This window comes from Ailuropoda melanoleuca, chromosome 1 (assembly GCF_002007445.2).
Source record: "Ailuropoda melanoleuca isolate Jingjing chromosome 1, ASM200744v2, whole genome shotgun sequence".
Lineage (NCBI taxonomy): Eukaryota > Metazoa > Chordata > Mammalia > Carnivora > Ursidae > Ailuropoda > Ailuropoda melanoleuca.
In genome coordinates, this window is record NC_048218.1 from 144,880,086 (window position 1) to 144,899,833 (window position 19,748).

General features: G+C 36.4%; 1 protein-coding gene across 7 annotated transcripts in view; it reads left to right on the top strand.

Annotated features, from left to right (window-relative positions):
• Positions 1 to 19,748, top strand: part of PPP1R9A (protein phosphatase 1 regulatory subunit 9A) — a 320,733-nt gene that overhangs the window by 190,938 nt on the left and 110,047 nt on the right. The gene's annotated exons all lie outside the window — the stretch shown is intronic.

Below are 19,748 nucleotides of genomic sequence, written 5' to 3' on the forward strand. Positions count from 1 at the left end.
ATGCACTTAGTACTAGGAATAATTGTCTTTCTCTGGTAACTACCCTTTTTCCCGTGAAGTGAGCCCTCAGGATTCAGATACTGGCTTAACCACTTAGATGTATGAGTTTATGGAAGTGCTTAAATCTCCCTGTGCTGTAGCTTCGTTTATAAAATGGGCATCATAATAGTACCTCCTGCATACATTTGAGGTGAGTATTGAGTTAAAACGTATAATGAATGCCTAGAGAAAGTTGAAATTCAATGAAATATTAGTGATTATAATTTTCTTCTGAAAACTCTGATTCCTTCTTAGGTGTTCATATAGATTGTTAGGAAACTGAGAGTCCATTTTATAGCCATTTCTGACAAAGGCACAAGATCTGATAGTCTGCAAAGGAAACCATTGTTACTGGTTTCTCTTTTTAGTTCTTTTGGAAGTACCAATATAACTCTTTTCTTCATTTCTTGATTTTTCAGTTTTAGATGAAAATTTTAGTGATTGTTTTTTAATAAAACTTTCACCTACTAGGGTTTTTTTTTTTTTTCCCAGTTAAAAACTTTTACAAGAGTTTATGACATTCACTTTCTATTATATGGCTACAGTTGTCTTAGGTAGTTTTTCTATAAGTTCATTCAAAAAATTAAAACCAATAAGCAGTATTTATAATGTTATAGTTATAAAAATATTATTCAGTCTAGAATCAAGTAGTATGACTAAATTGATAGAAAATGAAATGTAATTTTATGTCATTTGATCTCTGTCACTTTTCAAGGCATAAAGGTTCTAATGGAACCTGACTTAATTTATTTCTTGCCTTCTTGATTTCCTCTGGGTCATACATAGCTGCCAGGGTGCTTACATGTCTGAAAATTTATTATTTGGCCCTCAGATATAACTAGATATAGTATTTGAGTTCAAATTTTTTTCTTTCAGTATATGAAGATATTTTCCATTGTCTTTTAATATCTACAATTGGTAAAGAGAGATTTAATATTAATCTGATTTGTAGTCCTTTATGGTTTTCTGTTTTGGGGCTTTTTTCCCCTCTTAATTTGGTTTTTGAAATTTTTATCAGGCTATAATTAGATCTGTGTTTGTTTCTTTGTTTTGCTTGAAACTCAATCTGAGCACTTGAGTTTGGGAAATTTTATATTATTGTGTTATTTTCCTTATTTATTATTCATTGTCTTGATCTTCTCTTCTCAAACCAGTATTAAATGGGGATTAGATACCATGGCCATATCCTCTGGCATCTTCTTTTCTCTCAGAATCTCCATCTGTTTACATTTTTGTTAATGTATTCTAAGAGTTTTCTCAATTTAATCTTCCAGATTACCAATTTATTTGTAAGCCATGGCCTTTTTTTTTTTTTTAAGCTGTTCTGGCCCATTCTCTATTTCCTTTTATTACTTAAAGCTTTGTCCTCTCTTGTCTAAGCTTGAGAGTTATTCAACTTCCTACTTGAGATCTTCATGTGGTTTTCAAATTTAATTTAATTTCATGTGGCACATCACATGTTGTAATATGTTCAGATTATTATTATTTACGATTCTCTGGCTTGTACACTCCTCCAAAAAAAAAAATCATATGATCTTTACTTAGCTGATTCCCTCTTATCAAGTCTCAGTTCAAAAATCACTCTTTCAGTGAATGAATTCTTCTTATATTATGGTATTTATGTTATACAAACCCCAAGTCAGTTTCTATCACATTACCATGTTTTTCTACATAGCAGCCTCAAATCAAATGATCTTCTGATGATCCTCTCCCCCCTGTATTGCCTCTTTTGTTCAGTCTTCCACCACATTGACTCCTGACTTGCCTTGGTAATTAGGGTATGAAGAAAGTAGTGATGTGTGACTTCTGAGGCTAGGCTAAAAGGCATGTGGCTTCTACCTTGGTCCTCTGGATTGCTAGCTCTGGGGAAACCCAGCTGCCATGTTGAGAAAACATCCAAATAGCCTTCTGGAGAGGCTTACACAAGGAAGAACTTAGGCCTGCCAACAGCCAGTGCCGACTATCCAGCCATGAGAGATCTTCAGCCTCAGTAAAGCCTTGAGATACCTGCAGCCCTCATCAACATTTGATTGAACTTAGTGAGAAGCACCAAGCCAGAACTGCCTAGTCAAGTATCTCCTGAATTCTTGACTCAGAGAAACTATGGAAGATAAAATGTCTATAAATTTTGGGATAATTTATGATATGTTAGAATAAAAGAGAGGACATTGTTATAGACCTAACATATTATAAGGATTAGCCAATATTATGAAGAACTTTATGCTGATAAATACAACTTAGAATAAATGGTTAAATTTCTTAGAAGACAGTACTATGACAAAGTACCAAAGCTCACTCAAGAAAAAATAGTGCATGCATGTGTGTGTGTATATGTACACATGAAGATGAATTTAGAGTTTAGGCTTTCTGGCAAAGAAAACTCCAGTTCCAGTTTGTTTCATTGGTGAATCTTACCACACATTAGAGGGAGAAATAACATGACCTCTATATAAACTTCTCCAGAACATAAAAAAGAGGACACATCACAACTGCATTAATGAGACCAGCATTACCATCATATTAAAGTCAGAAAAGATATTAAAACAAAAATCATTACATACCAATATTCTCATGAACGTAGATACAGAAGTCCTTAGCAAAAATTTAACAGATTGAAGTCAGGAATATATAAAAAGGATAATATATTATGGCTAAATGACATTTATTTTTGGAATGGATGTTTGATTTAATGTTTGAAATTCAGCCTATGAAATTTTCCATACTGATAGAAGAATGGAGAAAAATCATAGGTTCATATGCTCATCTCAGTAGATGGAGACCAAAAAAAACTCAGGAAACTTGAAATATAAGGGAATTTCCTCAATGTGATATATAGCATCTAAGTGAAACCTACAGTTTGTATCGTACTTAAAGATGAGAGACCAAATGCTTTCTCTCTAGTATAAGAATAATGTGAGTATGTCCACTTTCACCACTTTATTCAGCATTGTCCTGGGGCTCATAGCTAGGTCAGTGAGGCAAGAATAAGAAATGGAAAGCACACAGATTGGAAAGGAAGAAGTAAAATTATTCACAGTTGAGATGGTCATTTATGTAGAGAGTCCTAAGGAATCTATCAAAGATTGTACTAAAACTAGTAAGTGAGTCAAACAGGGTTACAGGGCGTAGGTTGATGTACAGAAATCAGCTCTAGTCTGTATACCGGCAACAGGAAGGAATTGAAAATTCAGATTAAAAATAATATTTATATTAGCATCAAAAGCATGAAATACTTAAGGATAACCTGACATGGTATGTTGACAACTTCAGCAAAATATTTCTGAGAGAAAATAAAAACTACCTAAATGAGTGTGAAGCAATAGACCACATTCACGAATCAGAATACTCAGTATTATTAAAATTTCAATTTTCTCCAAATCTGCAGACTAAGGACAATCTCAGTGAAAATCTCAGCAAGATTTTTTGTAGAAATTAATATTTTTTAAAAAGAACAAAGTTGGAGAACTTTCAGTGCCACAAATCTACACTAATCACAGCAGTCTGGTTTAGGCATATTGCTAGAAATACAGATTAATGGAACAGAAAAGAGAGTTCCAATATCGACCTGCACAGACGTGAACAATTGATTTTTGACAAATGCACCAGGATAGTTCAGTGGGGGAAATTATAGTCTTCTCAACAAATGGTGCTGGGACCATTGAATGGTTAACTATATTAAAAAAAAGAAAAAGAGCACTTGACCTTTGTGCCACAGTATATACAAAAATTAATTCAAGATTGATCATATATCTAAGTGCAACAATTGAAACCATTAAATATCTAGAAAACCGGCAAAAATCTTTATGACATTGGGTTAATCAAAGATCTTTTAAGATATAAAAGCAAGAAATATTAAGAGAGAGACATGATAAACTGCATCAAAATTTAAAACATTTATTCAAAAAAATCCTTAAGAAAATTGAAAAGCAAACTAAATACTGAATATTTGCAAAAACAACAATCTGACAGAGGACTGTTATTTAGAAGATATGCAGAACTCTTATAATTTAATAAGAAGATGTATAACCCCGTTAAAAATGTGCAAATCAATTAAAGAGACACTTTACTGAGGAAGATACAGAGTTAAGCACATGAAATAGTGCTCAACATCATTAATCATTGGGGAAATGCAGATTAAATCCACAATGAGGTACTACTACACACCGACTAGTATGGCTGAAATTTAGAAGACTGATAATACTATGCATTGACAAGGATGTGGAGCAAATTTTACATTCATTCGTTGCTAGCGAGAATGGAAATAGCACAGCCATTTTGCAGAATAGTTTGGCAGGTTCTTATAAAGTTAAGCATGTACTTGCCATATCAGCCAGCAATTCTATCATAGTTATGTATTCAGGAGCAATAAAAACATATATCTACCCAAAGACTCATACTTAACATGTTCATAGGAGCTTTGTTCATAATAGCTAGAAACAACTCAAATGCCCTTAACTGATAAAGGATATACAAATTGTATTGTATCCTGTGTAATGAAACTTCTCAGCAATACAAAGAAACAAATTACCAATATATTCAGCACAATATTTGACTGTCAGAACTATTATATTGACTAAAGAAGGCAGACAGAGAAACCTTTATACTGTACTTTAAACTGTAAGCATTTAAGAGGCTTTTTTGAGGTGATGAAAATGCGCTATATTGTGGCTATTGTATTTGTGACACAACTGTATATATATTTGTGAGAACTCATTGTATTAGACAACTTAAATTCGATGAATTTTATTGTATATAAATTGATCTCAATAAAACTGATTTTTTAAAAATGTATGTTAATAGTTACGATTAACTTTTTTTTATTTTATTATATTATGTTAATCACCGTACAGTACATCCCCAGATTCCGATGTAAAGTTTGATGCTTCATTAGTTGCGTATAACACCCAGTGCACCATGCAATACGTGCCCTCCTTACTACCCATCACCAGTCTATCCCATTCCCCCACCCCCTCCCCTCTGAAGTCTTCAGTTTGTTTCTCATAGTCCATAGTCTCTCATGTTTCATTCCCCCTTCTGATTACCCCCCTTTTCTTTATCCCTTTCTTCCCCTACCGATCATCCTAGTTCTTATGTTCCATAGATGAGAGAAATCATATGATAATTGTCTTTCTCTGCTTGACTTATTTCACTTAGCATTATCTCCTCCAGTGCCGTCCATGTTGCAGCAAATGTTGAGAATTCGTTCTTTCTGATAGCTGAGTAATATTCCATTGTATATATGGACCACAGCTTCTTAATCCAGTCATCTGTTGAAGGGCATCTCGGCTCCTTCCATGATTTGGCTATTGTGGACAATGCAGCTATGAACATTGGGGTGCATATGGCCCTTCTCTTTACTACGTCTGTATCTTTGGGGTAAACACCCAGTAGTGCAATGGCTGGGTCATAGGGTAGTTCAATTTTTAACTTTTTAAGGGACCTCCACACTGTTTTCCAGAGTGGCTGTACCAACTTGCATTCCCACCAACAATGTAGGAGGGATCCCCTTTCTCCACATCCTCTCCAACAATTGTTGTTTCTTGCCTTGTCTATCTTTGCCATTCTAACTGGCGTAAGGTGGTATCTCAGTGTGGTTTTGATTTGAATTTCCCTGATGGCTAATGATTTTGAACATTTTTTCATGTGTCTGTTAGCCATTTGTATGTCTTCATTGGAAAAGTGTCTGTTCATATCTTCTGCCCATTTTATGATTTGTTTATTTGTTTCTCGTGTATTGAGTTTGAGAAGTTCTTTGTAGATCTTGGATACCAGTCCTTTATCTGTGGTGTCCTTTGCAAATATATTCTCCCATTCCGTGGGCTGTCTCTTAGTTTTTTTGACTGTTTCCTTGGCTGTGCAGAAGCTCTTTATCCTGATAAAGTCCCATAAGTTCATTTTATCTTTTATTTCTCTTGCCTTTGGAGATGTGTCGTGAAAAAGGTTGCTCTGGCCGATGTCATAGAAGTTGTTGCCTATGTTCTCCTCTAGAATTTTGATGGATTCCTGTCTCACATTGAGGTCTTTCATCCATTTGGAGTTTATTTTTGTGTATGGTGTGAGAGAGTGGTCAAGTTTCATTCTTTTGCATGTAGCTGTCCAATTTTCCCAGCACCATTTATTGAAGAGACTGTCTTTTTTCCACCGGATGTTTTTTCCTGCTTTATCAAAGATTAGTTGCCCAAAGAGCCGAGGGTCCATTTCTGGGTTCTCTATTCTGTTCCATTGGTCGATGTGTCTGTTTTTGTGCCAGTACCATGCTGTCTTTGTGATCACAGCTTTGTAGTACAGCTCGAAATCCGGCATTGTGATGCCCCCAGCTTTGTTTTTCCTTTTCAACAGTTCCTTGGAGATTCGGGGCCTTTTCTGGTTCCATACAAATTTAAGGACTATTTGTTCCAGTTCTTTGAAAAATGTCCTCGGTATTTTGATCGGGATAGCATTGAAAGTGTAGATTGCTCTGGGTAGTATGGACATTTTAACTATGTTAATTCTTCCAATCCATGAGCATGGAATATTTTTCCATCTTTTTATGTCTTCCTCAATATCTTTCAAAAGTGATCTATAGTTTCTAGCATATAGGTCCTTTACGTCTCTGGTTAAGTTAATTCCAAGGTAACGCATGGTTTTTGGTGTTATTGTAAATGGGATGGATTCCCTAATTTCTCTTTCTTCAGTCTCGTTATTCGTGTATAGAAATGCAACTGATTTCTGGGCATTGATTTTGTATCCTGCCACCTTACTGAATTGTTCTATAACTTCTAATAGTTTGGGAGTGGATTCCTTTGGGTTTTCCATATAGAGTATCATGTCATCTGCAAAGAGAGACAGTTTGACTTCTTCTTTGCCGATTTGGATACCTTTGATCCCTTTTTGTCTTCTGATTGCTGTTGCAAGGACTTCTAGTACTATGTTGAATAATAGTGGCGAGAGTGGGCATCCTTGTCGTGTTCCTGATCTTAAGGGAAAGGCTTCCAGCTTTTCCCCATTGAGAATAATGCTTGCAGTAGGCTTTTCATAGATGGCTTTTATGAGATTGAGAAATGTACCCTCTATTCCTACACTCTGAAGGGTTTTAATCAGGAAAGGATGCTGTATTTTGTCAAATGCTTTTTCTGCATCAATTGAGAGGATCATATGGTTCTTGAGTCTTTTCTTGTTGATATGATGTATCACATTGATTGATTTGCGAGTGTTGAACCATGCTTGCATCCCAGGTATGAATCCCACTTGGTCATGATGGATAATCCTTTTAATGTACTGTTGGATTCTATTAGCAAGGATCTTGTTGAGGATTTTGGCATCCATATTCATTAGAGAAATCGGTCTGTAATTCTCCTTTTTGAGGGGGTCTTTGCCTGGTTTGGGGATCAAGGTAATATTAGCCTCATAGAATGAGTTTGGTAGCTTTCCTTCTGTTTCTATTTTTTGAAATAGCTTTAGGAGAATAGGTATTATTTCTTCTTTGAATGTTTGGTAGAATTCCCCAGGAAAACCGTCTGGGCCTGGAGTTTTATTATTTGGAAGGTTGTTTATCACTGACTCAATTTCTTCATAGTTAATTGGCCTATTTAAGAAATCTATTTCTTCCTGTTTCAGTCTTGGTAGTTTATAGGTTTCCAGGAAGGCCTCCATCTCTTCCAGATTGTTTAGTTTTTTGGCATATAGCTGTTGATAAAAGTTTCTAATAATCCTTGCAATTTCAATGGTGCTGGTCGTGACCTCTCCCTTTTCAGTCATAATTTTAATAATCTCAGTCCTTTCTCTTTGTTTTTGGACAAGTTTTGCCAGTGGTCTATCAATTTTATGGATTCTCTCAAAGAACCAGCTTCTAGTCCTGTTGATCTGCTCTACTGTGGTTCTGGTCTCTAATTCATTGATTTCTGCTCTAATCTTGGTCAACTCCTTCCTTGTCAGTGGGTTAGGCCTGTCCCTCTGTTGCTGTTCCAGTTTCTTGAGGTGAGAATATAGAAACTGCATTTTAGATTTTTCTATTCTTTTGAGTGAGGCTTGGATGGCTATGTATTTCCCCCTTAGGACTGCCTTTGCAGTATCCCATAGGTTTTGGACCGTTGTGTATTCATTCTCGTTGGTCTCCATAAATTGTTTAATTTGTTTTTTGATTTCCTGGTTTATCGAGTCATTCTTGAGCAGGATGGTTCTTAGCCTCCAAGTGTTTGAGTTTCTTCCAGGTTTTTCCTTGTGGTTGAGTTCCAATTTCAGAGCGTTGTGGTCTGAGAATATGCAGGGGATAATTTCAATCTTTTGGTATTGGCTGAGACCTGTTTTGTGTCCCAGAGCATGATCTATTCTTGAGAATGTTCCATGGGCATTTGAATAGAATGAGTATTCTTTGGTTCTGGGGTGTAGTGTTCTATATATATCTATGAGGTCCAACTCGTCGAGTATGGCATTCAAAGCCTTTGATTCTTTGCTTAGTTTTTGCCAGGGTGTTCTGTCTATTTCTGATAGTGGGGTGTTGAGGTCCCCTACTATTACTGTGTTCTTATCTATATGTCTCTTTATTTTGGTTAAGAGTTGGCTTGTGTATCTTGCTGCTCCCCTGTTGGGGGCATATATATTAATAATTGTCATATCCACTTGTTGAATACTTCCTTTAAGAATAATATAGTGCCCTTCTGTATCTCTCTCTATGGCCTCTAGTTTAAAATCCAGTCTATCTGATATGAGAATTGCTACTCCAGCTTTCTTTTGAGGTCCATTTGCGTGGAAGATGGTACTCCATCCCCTTACTCTAAGTCTGAATGCATCTTTGGGTTCAAAATGAGTCTCTTGTAGACAGCAAATGGATGGGTCATGTCTTTTTATCCAATCTGCAACCCTGTGGCGTTTTATGGGAGAGTTTAAGCCATTTAGATTGATAGAGATTATTGACAGATATGATTTTAATGATGCCATTTCTCTTTAAAGTCTTTGTATCGGTTGTGACTTGCTGCTCTGTATCACTCTTGGGGCCTTTTTACCTTTATAGAGCCCCCCTTAATATCTCCTGTAGGGCTGGTTTCGTGGTTACGAAATTGGTTAATGATTGGCGATTTTGGAACGTCTTTATTTCTCCATCAATTCTGAATGACAGCTTTGCTGGATAAAGGATCCTTGGCTGCATGTTTTTCTCTGAAAGAGCTTTAAAAATGCCCCCCCAAGCCTTTCTCTCATTCCAGGTCTCTGTAGACAGGTCTGACGTAATCCTGATACCTTTGCCTTGGTACGTGAGAAATTTCTTTGCCCTGGCCGCTTTCAATACTGTATCCTTGGATCTAATATTTGCGAATTGCACTATGACATGCCGTGGCGTAGGTTTGTCCTGGTTGAGCTTGGATGGGGTCCTCTCTGCCTCTTGGACACGAATGCTTGTTTCCCTTGCTAGATTAGGGAAGTTTTCAGCTACAATTTGTTCAAATATCTCTTCTAGACCTCTGTTTTTCTCCACCCCTTCAGGGATGCCGATGATTCTGACATTGGATCGTTTCATAGAGTCAGTAATCTCCCGTAATCTACATTCGTGGGCGTGGATTTTTTTAAGACCAGCTTCTATTTTCGTTTTTTCTTCTACTAACCCATCCTCCAATTCGCTAACGCGTTCCTCTGCCTCGGTGACCCTGGCCGTCAGAGCCTCTAGTTTTGACTGTATTTGGCCCACTGAGTTTTTAATTTCTGTCAGATTCGCTCTCATTTCTGCCCTTAGGGATTCTATATTCTCAGCAACGCTTTCTCTGATGCTTTTTTCAAGTTTACTCATCATCTTGACCATTGTTGCTCTGAATTCCATTTCTGATAATTGGGATACATCCATATGTATTAATTCTGTGGCCGAGGCCAATTCTGTGGCAGAGGCCACAGACTCATTATCTTTTCTTTGCTGGGGGGGACTTCTCCTTCTCGTCATTCTGATGAAGAGAGATTGCAGGGTTGTCCAGAGCCCAAGTGTTGACTGGGACCCAGGCCGTGCGCCCTTGTTTTATAGAGATCTTAGGGATGTGGGCTTCTTCCTTAAAGAGTTTATTTATTTATTTGAGAGAGAGAGAGACAGTCAGCAAGAAAGGGAACCCAAGCAGAGGAGTGGGAGAGGAAGAAGCAGGTTCCCGGTGGAGAAGCCCGATGAAGGACTCCTTACGGAGCGTTGTGATCACACCCTAATCCGAAGACAGGTGCTTGGTGACTGCGCCACTCAGGCGCTCCGGGTTGTGGGCTTCTTGATTTTTCAGCCTGCCTTCTGGGGGAGGGGCCTGCCTGCCTGTACTCAGAAAACCCTGTTTGGGTAGAGTCTCCGTGTTCCTTGCGAGGGGGGATGGGGATGGGCACCCTGTGAGCCGGTATTTCCGGGCTTTTGTTCTCTGGCGGCTTTCCCTGGCGGTTTGCTATGCCTCTTCTGAGAGAGCAGCAGCGGCTGAAATTCAGCCTCTGTCTCAGAACAGAGGGATCGCGGATCGTTCTCCACTGATGTTCTGGCCACTTTAACTCTGTTTCTGTTGGTGCTGCTCAACCCTGCAGCATCCCGGGCTGTGCGCCCCACACCCGGCGTCCCAGCCCTCACTTCCAGGGCCGGCACGTCTCTGTCCTTTGTGTTTCCAACCCCGCCCGCCGCCAGCCGCCCCGCGCGGGCTCCCGGAGCTCCCCGTCTCAGTCTGGTGTCTCACGGGTGCTGACCGCGAGTCCGCCTGCTCCCCCGTGCAGGTGGCCCTCCAGCCGCCAGCCGCCCCGCGGACGCTCCCGGAGCTCCCGGTCTCAGCCTCGATCCAGTGAGCACACCGGAGCTCCGGAGCTCCGTGAGATGCTTGGTGGTGCACGCTCCCGGCTCACGGACTCAGTCTGCCGTTTCCAGAGTGCGGGTCCGTGGTCCGCCCGCTCCCCGGTGCAGGTGGCCCGCCAGCCGCCCTGCGCGCGCGCTCCTGTAGCTCGCGTTCTATCTGTTGTCTCGCGGGTGCCGTCCGCGAGTCCGCCTGCTCCCCCGTGCAGGTGGCCCGCCAACCGCCAGCCGTCCCGCGTGCGCTCCCGGAGCTCCCTTCTCAGCCTGCTGTCTCAAGCGTGCGGGTCCGCGGTCTGTCCGCTCCCCCTTGCAGGTGGCTACCGCTTCCCGGCGCCCTGACACGGCGGCTCCCTCCCCCTTCTGTTTAGCTTCCGATATCTGTGCGCGGTTTCACGGCTCCCCGCTTCGTACCTCGATACTCAGCGCTGGAGATGTTCATTTGTAGAGATCCAGATGTATCTTCCTGCGTCTCAGGCTGATTCCGTGGAATGTTCCTGCTGGTCTGGTACCTATCCAGCTCAACTCAGGGGACCTGCTGAAAAAGGGGTCCCCTACTCCTCCGCCATCTTAACCTCCTCTCTCCTAGTTATGATTAACTTAAAAAGCACCATGCTAACTAATTAATTGATGGGGATGGGGATTTGGAAAGGAAGACAATGTTTACTTAAGAAAGACAGATGTAGTCAAACTGAATTTCCTCAGCAATATGTGTATGTTATTACGCTGTATACTTCTTTTTAAAAAATACTTTCCATTATTAATTTTTTACCAGAAAAAAGATATCTATATTAAATTCTTGTCTGGAGCCTTTTCTTTATTCATACATGGATTTGCAACATAGCTATTAAGAACTCATGGTTTTTTGGGAGTACAGCTTTAAGTGGGACCTTTCCGATCTTGTTTACCGCTATGTAAATGACATAGTGTACTCATTGTTGCAAATCGTATTGCCTCAAAATTTAGGGACTTGAAACAACAAACTTTTTATCTCATAGTTTATGGGATCTACTTTCCAGCATTTTCATGAGAGCCTCTCTGAAGGGATGCCTCATAACATGGAAACTGGATTTCCCAGAGGGAGTGACCCAAGATGGAATCTGTCATCTTTTCATAACTTAATATCTAAAGTGACATTCCATCAGTTTTGTATTTTATTTGCTAAAAGAGCTAACAAGTCCCTCTTAAACTCCATGAACATCAGGAGCCAGAGATCACTCAGGTGCATCTTAGAGTCTGCGTATTATGTAGTGATCAATAACTAGTTGGATGGATGGATGGACAGGCAGTCTGATTAATGTTATACCACAATATAATTAATTTGTTTAATGTTACATACCCTCTCTTAAGAAGATCCCTGAAAAATTTGAGACCATTTAGGAAAGTCTGACCAGGATGGTGAGAGATCTAAACATTTTCTCCTTGTATATATAAAAATTAAATATTCCGCCAACTTTTACCTAAAATAGAAAATTTTAAGAAGATGTAGTAACGATTGTGAAGCATTTGAAAGAGTGAACTGTGGGAAAAGACTTAGGTATTCTTTTTAATTCCAGACAGCTGTCCTAGTACTGGAGGACAGCCGTTATAGGAAAATGATGTTACAGTAGAGAGATTGTGATTCAATATGAGAAATTTCTAATAAATTGTATATTTGCTCTTCGGTGCCATTTACATAAAACTTTAAATGCTTTCCGGCAAGTACTGCTACCTATGATCAATAACTATGCATTCATCATGCTTTTATCGTTAGTATATGTGTTCGGTGACTTTTTGACATTGAGCCGTATGACACTTCTGGGGGTGAGGATTTTGTAGGAATTGTAGTTACACATAATATAAAATAAATTAAGCTGAAGGTCTTAAATATTTCCCTGTCCTTTTTGGAAGAGGTTATAATACTCAAAAAAAATATGAATGGATGGTGAGTTTTTTAAATAAATACACACTTGTTTATTTTGGATTCATACTTGGATATATAATTTCTAAATATGAAAGTGTTAAAAAAATTCTTTACCTAAAGTCGTTGGTTTTTCCATTTGAAGATTTCCATTTGAAGTACATTAAATCTGGAAATGTTTTTGCTTTATTGACATCAGTTTAATAAGAGGTTTTGTTGCCATCACAGCACAGGGGGAAATTGAGAGTTTCTCTTTATTTTGTGATTGTGCATAATGGAGTGTCGTTTGTAATGGAGGGCAGTGAGGGTACCACCAGTTCATGGGAATTCTCAGTCCTTACAGATTTTGTGTTTACATTACTGCCTTGTGCTTAGACAAGAGGAATGGCCACTATGGATTTGGGACCGTGGATATTACAACTTTTAAATTACAACTACTGGTGATAGAAGTTTAAACAGTGGAAATTTCAAAAAATTATTTTAAAGGGGACCTTACCTTAATGAGACATATTCTGGTACCATTATATACAGGTTAGCATTCAAAAACTTTTCCTTTAAATGTTTGTATGCATAACTATTTAAACCCGAAATATCAAAGTTAGCTTTCAAATCAAGAAATGTCACTTCTTGAGAAGGTATAGCATTTTTAGAAAATATTTAAGTTTATGCCTGTTATGTAGTATATAGTCCTTGAAATAGCATGTGTTAGGCAATGTTTTTCTTATCTCTAAAAAAACTTTTGTTCTCTATTGAAATACAGTGGTAGAATAACGTTCTTATGATTAAGATTGGGTTAGATACAGAATTCATTTCAAAGAAGTAATGCTTACAGTTAAGTTTAAACATTTCAGATCTAGATATTTAAGTTCTAGCTTTTAAAAGCAAACAGGATGATGGGGGGAGGTGGGTGGGCGATGGGCTAGATGGCTGATGGGTATTAAGGGGAGGGTACTTGTTATGATGAGCACTGGGTATTATATGTAAGTCATGAATCACTAAATTCTAGTCCTGAAACCAATATTACATTATATGTTAACTAACTAGAATTTAAATAAAAATTTGAAATGCAAAAAAATAAAAGCAAACATTTTCCTAGATGAATTTAAAAATTTTAAATGTTAAATATAGAGTATGTTGTATTAATCTAAATCCCAATATAGAAAGGAAAAATATGTAAGAGTACCCAAATACAAGAAAGGGGCAAAAGCTTTGTTGTGTAGTACTTTAACCCCTAGATACTAATAGCAAATCTCAGTGAAAGCAAGTAAATATGCACTTAGCACCACTTGCTCAAGTACAGTTAAGTCAGGTATTTTAAAAGCTATCAAGTGTAGACTAAGGCCATAAAGTGTGATCAAACATAGAAAAAAATGAGAGAACTTTCTACAAAAGTGTTTAAAAGTACCGTGTGATCTTATGATCCAAGACTCCAGTATAATGAGAGTAGGTGGTGTGTATCTATTTTTCTTTTTGTTTTTTAAGTATATCTTTTAGGTTTTTGGTGGGCACACAATAAATATTTGTTACAGAATATCTGAATAAAAGAACTGATTATGTAAGAACTAATAACTATATCCTACTATAGCTTTTCCTTTTTTAGACTTGCTTAAGTCTACATTAAAAGTTCTTTAGTTTAAAAAATTTTTGAAGTTTTGATATCATTTAAGTGCCATTTTTGACTAGTATATCACTTTTATTAGAATAAATGTCTGCAAAACAAGGCACTCATAACTCATCATTTTCAACATAACCTCATATCATTTACACTGAACATGTAGGATCTTTATGACTTCAATTCAGCAAATTGTAAATTCAATTTTATAGTTGTTTAGTTTTTGTTTGACAGCTCACCAGAGAATTCAATAAACTAATCCAATGAATCCTGTATAATCTCGTCATCTAAACTCTAAAGGACAGTGCATGGACATTGCTTGGTCTGATAATAGATGAAAGGTAAAGGGAAAACTGATTTATCTGTCTTTACTAATTGTATCTCAGCCTGAGGGGGAGAGGAGGCAGTTCTTATTGAAATAATTCACGTCAAAACAAGATAATTGTTTGAAACACTAGAAACAAGTCATGCTGAACACATAAACCCTCATTTTGTATTTTAGGTTTAGGCTTTGTCAGTTATAACCTTAGAAAATACCTAATTTTTAATTTGAATGTCTGTTACAGTTTGGGTCTTTTTACCTCATCCTTCATAGCTAAAAAATAAAAAGATCACTCCATTCCTTGTGGAAGCATAGTAAACAAATTTAGAAAGTAACAAGAAAACATATTTTTTTCTTGAAGGATCTTCGAGGCTGATTTGACTACATGCATGTAATTTCAGTCAGAGATAATGTCTAAAATATAAATCATAATTGTGTATAAATATCAGTCGATTTGGTCACATGTTTAGAGGGACTGTTGCTGACTTTATTAATTGTTCTATTTTTGAAGACTTTAAAAATTCAATATAAAGGAATCACATAAACTATACTTTAATATTTTGACGGTAACTGAAATTAAGATTCTCAGAACTTTAGTGCAAGTATTTGACCTTTTTACTGTGGTTGACTCAAAAACCTACTCTGTTTTCAAAGTTAGTGTGATGCAAATAAGACGTAATTGGGACCGTGTGCACAGATAGCACTTTAAAATGCATTCACCCCTATCTAGCTATTAATACATTATCCAGGTAAAAACGACAGTAAACTTTTGTTAAATACTCTCTAGGCACTAGGTCCTTAGTTAAGCTTTTTATATGTATTATATGATGTTTATTTAAGTTATTATATTCATTTTATTACAATATGGAAACTAAGGATTAGAAATGTTAATACATTCAAGGTCACAGAGCCAGTAAGTCATGTTTATGGTTTAGTGAATTGGTCCTATCACAGCCTTTTTCCCCTTTTACAGACACTTTTAAATTTTACCATCACAGCATATCCATAGTGTGAATTCATAATTGCAATAATAACCTAACTTTAAATTTTGCATTTTCTGCTCAGTTCTACACACATGTGCTAGATTGTACACATATTGTTACAGCAGTCCATTTATAAACACAGCTTCAACATGGACCAAACATTTAAGAACATACAGAAAGGTAATTTGAATGTTACATTTTCCAAATGGGAGATTTTATCACCATCATCATCATAATAGTACCTAATGTTCTTTCCTATCTATACCACATTTTATTCTTTCATCACTCCTTTAGACACATGAAGTAGATACCAATTTTCACATGACGAAAATAAGGCGTGGAGAATAGTTTAGTTCCACCTCTGGGTGCTTTCCCTCTGAACCATACTTATCAGGATGCCATTTTACTCATGCACGTATGAACTATAAATTACAGTGAATTACAAGGCTTTAAAGATGTGTGTAGCTAGGTGCTATAACACTACCCCAAACAGCTGCCTGAATGAGCAGATGTGTTCTGTAACCCAGTGCTTTAAAAAGTGTATTTCATGAGGTGGATTGTTTATTTTATATACAATTAGAAATCACTTTTATTTCATAAGACTGTAAAGTGATTTTGAATACAAACTAATATTGGGCAAATAGTGAATAACGTTAAATTGTAGGGACCAATTCAGAAAGCCACACTGTGATTTGAGCAACTTCGCCTTCATGGTTTAAAATGCTGGTTTCTTATGCAATGTGGGACAATTTTTATTTCCTCTGAAATTTCGATTATACATGTATTTATTCCTTTTAGTTTTAGCATCACAAATAATTCTGGTTTGGAATTAGAGATCATGTTTGGAGGGCAGGAAGAAACTTGCATGTCATATTGGAGTTTTGATTTATTATATAATTATATAATTTATTACTATGTGATATGCTCTAATATTATAATTTGGGCTTTAAAAATAAATTTCTGCTTTAAAATTTCTCACAAGGTCTTTCTTAAGACTCCTAAATTCACCTCATCAGCAGTGGTTCTAACTTGTTGGCAAACGAACCAATCTTTTTCTCTCCCTGAATTGTGTTCAGAGTAATTTTAAACACTTGCCTTGCAGAGGAAATAAACTTCTCCATTCTTAGGGAAAACTCTTCAACTAAAAGATCTGACAGTGTAATTCTCAAATGAGTTTAAAGAATTTATGGCTTAAATGAATGTAAATTCTAATTTACCTTTTACTTTGAGCTTGGCTACTATTTTCAGTTAATACCATTTTGTACATAATTGCTTCTTTCAAATTCCTGTCAGTTTTATAGTATGTATGTAAGTGGTACTTCCTCACACCCCACTCTTACATTTGAAGAAACATAAAAGATCAATCTGGGTTTTACTAAGTCTCTCATTCTAGGATATGAGTTTCTTAATTGCTTTATATTTATATCCCTAGACATCATTTCTGACTTTGAGACTGTTAACCAAAAATATAATGAATTCAAGATAGTCCTTATATGTCTAGATTAGTTGGGCATGTTAAAGACTTTATGTATCTTCCGTCACAGAAACCGAGTATCTCCAAATGAAACAGATAAACAGGTAGGAAAAGAAGAAATAAAAATAGGGGATATTCATAGTGGATATGAGCTTATATTTGGAAAATTCTAAGGAATCTGTAAAAGTCTTCTATGATTAATAAGTGAGTTTAGCAAGGTCACAAAATACAAGGCCAATTTTCAAAAGTCAATTATATTTCCATATTCTAGAAACAAACAATTAGAAACAAATTTAAAAATCAGTACCACTTACAGTAACTTGAAAAAACATGATATAGAGATAAATTTAACAAACTATGGCTACAACTTTGCACTGAACGTTTCAGTGTATTACTGAAAGAAAGTAAAGAAAATCTAAATAAATGCAGAGATGAACCATGTTCACGGATCAGCTCGATATCATGATGTCAGTTTTCCACAAATGGATCTATAGATTCAAAGCAATCCCAAATCAAACATCAATGGGCTTTTAAAAGAAATTAATAGCTGATTGTAAAATTTATATGAAAATGCAGATAAGTTTGAATAGTCAAAATAGTTTTGGAAAAGATATACAGAGTTGGAAAATTCACACCACCTAGTTTCAAGAGTGATTATATGGTAATCAAGGTAGTGTGGTATTTGCACAAGGATAAATACATCAGTGGAAAAGATTGGAAAGTCCAAAAGTCAGCCCAAGTATCTCATCAACTGATTTTCAACAAATGTGCTAAAGTAATTCAGTGGCAGTAATGAATGGTCTTTTCAATAAATAGTGTGGAAACAACTAGTTATCCATGTGGAAAATAATGAAACTCCACCCTTACCAAACATCATGCATGAAAATTAATTTCAAAGATAGGGACCTAATATAAAATCAAAACATTAACACTTCAAGAAGAAAAATAGGAGAAATCTTGGCAATCTTAAATGAGGCAAAGATTTCTTAGATAGGAAACAAAAGGCACAAATCTTTTAAAAAGATTCAAGTTGGACTTCATTGAAAGACACAATTAAGAAAATTAAGAGATAGGGGTACGTGGGTGGCTTAGTCCATTAAGCATCTGCCTTCAGCTCAGGTCATGATCCCAGGAGTCCTGCATCAAGCTCCTTGCTCAGTGGGGAGCCTGCTTCTCCCTCTGTCTGCTGTTCCTCCTGCTTTTGCTCTCTCTTTCTCTGACAAATAAATAAATAAAATCTTTTTTAAAAAATTTAAAGAAAGAAAAAAAAGAGGTAAACCACAGACTAGGAGAGGATAATAAATCAAACAGCGATACACAGACATTATTTGTATGTGTGTATGTATCTATGTGTATTTATTATATACAGTATACGTAGATGAAGATATGCATCCAGAATATATAAAGAACTATTACAGTGCAGTAATAAAAAGCTGGACAACCCAGTTTTTTTAAAATATTTTTTTATTATGTTATGTTAGTCACCATATGGACAACCCAGTTTTTTAAAATTGGTAGAAGGTTTGAAAAGGTATTTCACTGAAAAAGATACATGAATGCTCAGTAAGGGCATGAAAAGATACTTAACGTCATTGGTCATCAAAGCATTGGAAATTAAAACCATTATAAAGGTACCATTAGATATTCAGTAGAATGGCTAAAATTTTAAAAGACAGTACCAAGTGTTGATTAGGATGTAAAGCAACTGTAATTTTCCTGCATTGCTAGTAGGAATATAAAATGGTACCACTACTTTGAAAAATAATTTGGCAATTTCTTTAAAAGTTGAACATACACTACCATAGAACAATTCCACTATTATTTGTCTAAGAGAAATGAAAATGAATGCCCCCACAACGACTTGTACAGAAACATTTATAGTAACTTTGCCCGTAATATCCAAAATCCAACTCAAATACCCTCCAGTAGAAGAATAGATAAGCAAATGTAGCACATCTGGTACAATGAAATACTATTCAGTAATAAAAAGGAATGAATTACTGATACGTGCATCAGCATGGTAAGTCTCCAAAACATGGTGAGCAAAAGAAGTCAGACACTCTATGATTCTGAAACTCTAGAAAAAACAAATCTAATATGGACCCAGCGTGAGGATGATTTACTAGAAAGGGAAATGGTATATTTTAGGTTGATGAAAATGTTGTGTATCTTTATTGATGTGGTGATTACAGGTTATGTTTGTGAAACTTACCGAACTGTACGTTTAAAATAGATGTACTTTATTATGTGTAAATTATACCTGAATAAGGATGAAAATTATAGAATTCATAAATTCTGCTTACACTTGATTCCCAGAGGAAAATAAATGATAAATAATTTACCAAGCATAATTTCAAAGTCCTGTTTGGAACTATAAAAATATTGCTATAAAGACAATTAATTACTAGCATCTAAGTGTAAAAATTTTGACTTTTAGTGCATTTGTACAGAGAGTGGTGGTGTATTTCATTTAAACTTATGATCCAGTACAGCAATATACTATAATCAGAGGAAAACATCAGTTTAATATAGAAACACGATTAAACAGTCACATCCAAAATCATGAACTTAAATGATACATAGAAACAAAATCATGTACACTACTCATATATTTTTAGAAAAATAGAACCATGTATTAGTGTGAAAAGATGTTAAG